The sequence below is a fragment of the Anomaloglossus baeobatrachus genome, unplaced genomic scaffold (assembly GCF_048569485.1).
Source record: "Anomaloglossus baeobatrachus isolate aAnoBae1 unplaced genomic scaffold, aAnoBae1.hap1 Scaffold_137, whole genome shotgun sequence".
Lineage (NCBI taxonomy): Eukaryota > Metazoa > Chordata > Amphibia > Anura > Aromobatidae > Anomaloglossus > Anomaloglossus baeobatrachus.
This window is the reverse complement of record NW_027441907.1, coordinates 44,311-48,317: the sequence shown is the minus strand read 5'-3', so window position 1 is coordinate 48,317 and position 4,007 is coordinate 44,311. Positions and strand designations below refer to the sequence as shown.

At 50.3% G+C, this 4,007-nt stretch overlaps 1 pseudogene; it reads left to right on the top strand.

The window, feature by feature from the left end:
• Window positions 1–479: 479 nt before the first annotated feature.
• LOC142260597 (U2 spliceosomal RNA) lies at window positions 480–686 on the top strand (annotated as a pseudogene).
• The last annotated feature ends 3,321 nt before the right edge of the window (window positions 687–4,007 follow it).

Here is a 4,007-nt window from a genome sequence, read left to right as displayed (position 1 = left end):
CAGTGACGGAAAGTCAGGCAGCCTGTCCTGTCCTGTCCTGTCCGTCCGTCTTTTTGTATCATGAATTGGAAAGACTGCAAGGGGGAGGGGAGGTGCTTGTGTCCAAAAGGAGGAGTTATTCAGATTCATTGCAGTGGGCGGCGGCTGCAAAAAGCACCATTCTTCTTGTTTTTGCTCTGCAAAACAGCCTTTTCAAGGGTTGGCTTGGGTGACAAAATGTCTTCTGTAGGCGTGGGTTTGTCTCCCTCTCCCTAAGATGTGTCCGGTATAGGCCAGGGTGCCACTCAAGGCCGTAACCAATTCGGGTTATAGCTTCTCGGCCTTTTGGCTAAGATCAAGTGTAGTTTCGGAGGACGCTACCTTGGTCGGTACTGGAAGGTGCCTGGGATTGCACGTCTGCCGGCCTTGAGGAAGTGTGTGCGCCTTCTGGTGACACATAGCCCTCTTGTGCCTGGACGGTTCCCAGGCAACGGGAGGCGATCACCTTTGTTATTTTGAAGTCCTACTGATAAACAGAAAAAAAAAAAAATTAAATCTGTTCTTATCAGTTTAATATCTGATACGTCCCCTCTCTGGGGACCATATATTAAATGGATTTTTAGAACAAGGAGATGGAAAAAATCTTGCTCTGTCCACTGCACGCATTGACCTGGTATTGCAGTACCTCCAGGACCGGTGCACCCCTTCTTAACCCAGTTTCCAAAAGCAGAACTCAATTCACCTGATTCAAATGAGCCCCATTAGTTAATTGAAAGAAAGCAAAAACTTTATATGCACCTCAATTTGGCCAATTCACTTTTCACACTTTCACCCTTTTTTTTATCTTTCACACCTTTTACTTGCTTTATTGATGCAAAAAGCTGTGCCAAATAGCAAACTCATCTCCACTCAACTTGACCAACTCTGCTATGTCCCGTGCAGTATCTTATTCTCAGTCTTATCTAGATCATTTGCAATTGAATAGAATAGATCCCTTTTGGCTGCTTATGACTGTGTAAAATATGTAGTTTTACTGGGCTGGGATGAGAGAATCCATTGAAGCATGGTGTAGGGATTGTGGTTCCTGTGTGCTAAGAAGAGAGGCTGGCACCAGCCAGAAAGCCCCATTGCAGCCAATAATCACTTAATAACTTTTTCAACTTGTCATCATATGGGAGGCCTTCCATTCCTTGTAGTAGTCTAGTTGCCCACCTTTGAACTGACTCTAACTTCTGAATGTCCTTATTAAAATGTGGAGCCCAAAACTGGTTCCCATATTCCAGATGTAGCCTTACAAGTGATTTATAGAGGTGTAACAATACGTTGGGATCACGGGATCTAATCTCCCTTTTTATACACCCTAAAATCTTGTCCCAAGCAGCATTCCATCAGCCTCTGGAAGGTTCCTGGCGCATTGCACAGCTCGAAGGGCATGCTTTTGAACTCGCAGAGACCCATAGGGGTGGCGAAGGCGGTCTTCTCCCGGTCTGCCTCAGCAACGGACACTTGCCAATAGTGACTAGTGAGATCAAGGGTAGAAAAATAATTTGCAGTTCTCAATGCAGCTAGCGATTCCTCAATACGGGGAGTGGTGCCGTCCTTCTTTTTTAACAGGATCAACAGAGCTGCCCAAAGGCTACAACTGTCACGGATAACCCCAGCCGCCTTCATGTTGCTCAACATGTACTTGGTACACTGGCAATGTGAAGGTGGTATTGGCTTATAGCTCTCTTTGATGGGTGGGTGTGCACCTGTGGGGATGTGGTGTTGGACCCCTTTTATTCCCCCAAAATCTAGCGGGCTTCCCACCGGTAACCCGCTCCCCAGCTTGGATGGATGCTGAGGGAGCCCCTTTTGCCCGCAGGCTCTGGCCCTGGGAACTGTAGCCTTGGCGGTGACTGTGCTTCCCTCTACGGTGTGAGCTGTTGCCTTCAATCGGGTCTTGACTGCTGGGAAACCCTGGAGGTTCCTGTCGCTAACGGATTTGACCGGTTTTACGGCGACTCCTAGCCTGGTCGGGGTCCGTAGGCCCTGCCGGATGGTGCTGGCTTCTCTTCACTCCCCGATCTGGTACCGGCGGGCCACCGCCCATCCCCGGTCCGTACGGTTCACTCCAATCAGCCTCTCCTGCAGAAGGTCACCACCGTCTGCCAACCTTGCTGAGTGCCCGGGCCACACACCCGGACACGGTCAGTCTCCTCTCCTCTTCACTTCTCTAACTCCAAAACTGATCTCTAATCTGACTCCTTTTCCCGCCTCCAGGACTGTGAACTCCTCGGTGGGTGGGATCAACCGCCTGGCCCACCCCCTGGTGTGGACATCAGCCCCTGGAGGAAGGCAACTAGGATTTGTGTTTAGCTTCGGTGTGCCTAGCCGGAGTGTAGAGTGTGTTGGTGTAGTACCTGTGACGACCTGGCTTGTCCAGGGCGCCCATGTGGGGTGTTGGCAGTGTATTTGCGCCTGCGTTCAAAGGTTTGCTGAATGGATAACTGAACGCTGCGCTGGGACAAGGACGTGCTTGATGATGGTGTTATTTCTGAGTAGGCAACTGCAGGTGCAGGACCGGAGGAGGCTTGTTCGCAGGCAGCATGGACAGGGGATTGGCTCGCATGCACAACCAGCGAAGACGTAGCAGTGACATTAGCAAGCACTGCTCCTCGACTGTGTTGTACTTCCCACAAAGTCGGGTGCTTGGCTGACATGTGCCTGATCATGCTGGTGGTGGTCAGGCTGCTAGTTTTGGTACCCCTGCTGATGCTGGCACGGCAGGTGTTGCAAATGGCCTTTTTAGAATCATCTGGATCCAACTTAAAAAACTGCCAGACTCGGGAAGACCTAACATTTGTACAGGCACCTTGTGTCGTGTTGTTGTTCCGGGGAACGGTTGCCTGACTTCTGCCTGGAGCCACCACCCTGCTTCTTACTGCCTGTTGGGATGCTACGCCTCCCTCCCCTTGTGCACTGCTGTCCTCGCTCTGCATATCCTCCTGCCAGGTTGGGTCAGTTACTGGATCATCCACCACGTCGTCTTCCTCTTCCGCACCCTGCTCCTCCTCCTGACTTCCTGACAATTGTGTCTCATCATCGTCCACCCCTTGTTGAGACACGTTGCCAACTTCGTGAGAACGTGGCTGCTCAAATATTTGGCCATCTGTACATACGATCTCCTCATGACCCACTTCAACATGAGCTGGCGAGAGGCCAGAATGTGCGAATGGAAATGTGAACAGCTCTTCCGAGTGTCCAAGTGTGGGATCATTAATGTCCGAGGACGTGTACTCAGCCTTGTGGTAGGAAGGAGGATCAGGTTCTGAAATGTGCGGTGCAGTATCACGGCTACTGACACTTGACCGTGTGGAAGACAGAGTGTTTGTGGTGGTGCCAATCTGACTGGAAGCATTATCCGCTATCCAACTAACAACCTGTTGACACTGGTCTTGGTTCAAGAGCGGTGTACTGCTGCGGTCCCCAAGAATTTGGGACAGGACGTGCGAGCGACTAGATGTGGCCCTTTGTTGTGGCAAAATTAGAGCTTGCCCACGACCTCGGCCTCTGCCTGCACCACCATCACGTCCACTTCCTTGTTCCTTGCCAACGCCCTTGCGCATTTTGCAATGCTGTGCTGACGTGTATTCACTAGACTTGGGCGTTATATCAAAGTTTGTGCAAATTGTGCACCTGTACGCTGCCACCGACAGGCACACACGTGCGGTTTTTAAATGCAAGCACGGACGCACTAAGAACCTAACAGGTTTTAGGAGCAAAAATTAATGACGAGAACTCTGACACTATCAGCCACTGCTGACTGACGTGTATTATACACTACACTTGTGCGTTATATAATAGTTTGGTAAAAACGCACACAAGTGCACCTGTACGCTGCCACCGACAGGCACACACGTGCGGTTTTTAAATGCAAGCACGGACGCACTAAGAACCTAACACAGGTTTTAGGAGCAAAAATTAATGACGAGAACTCTGACACTATCAGCCACTGCTGACTGACGTGTATTATACACTACACTTGT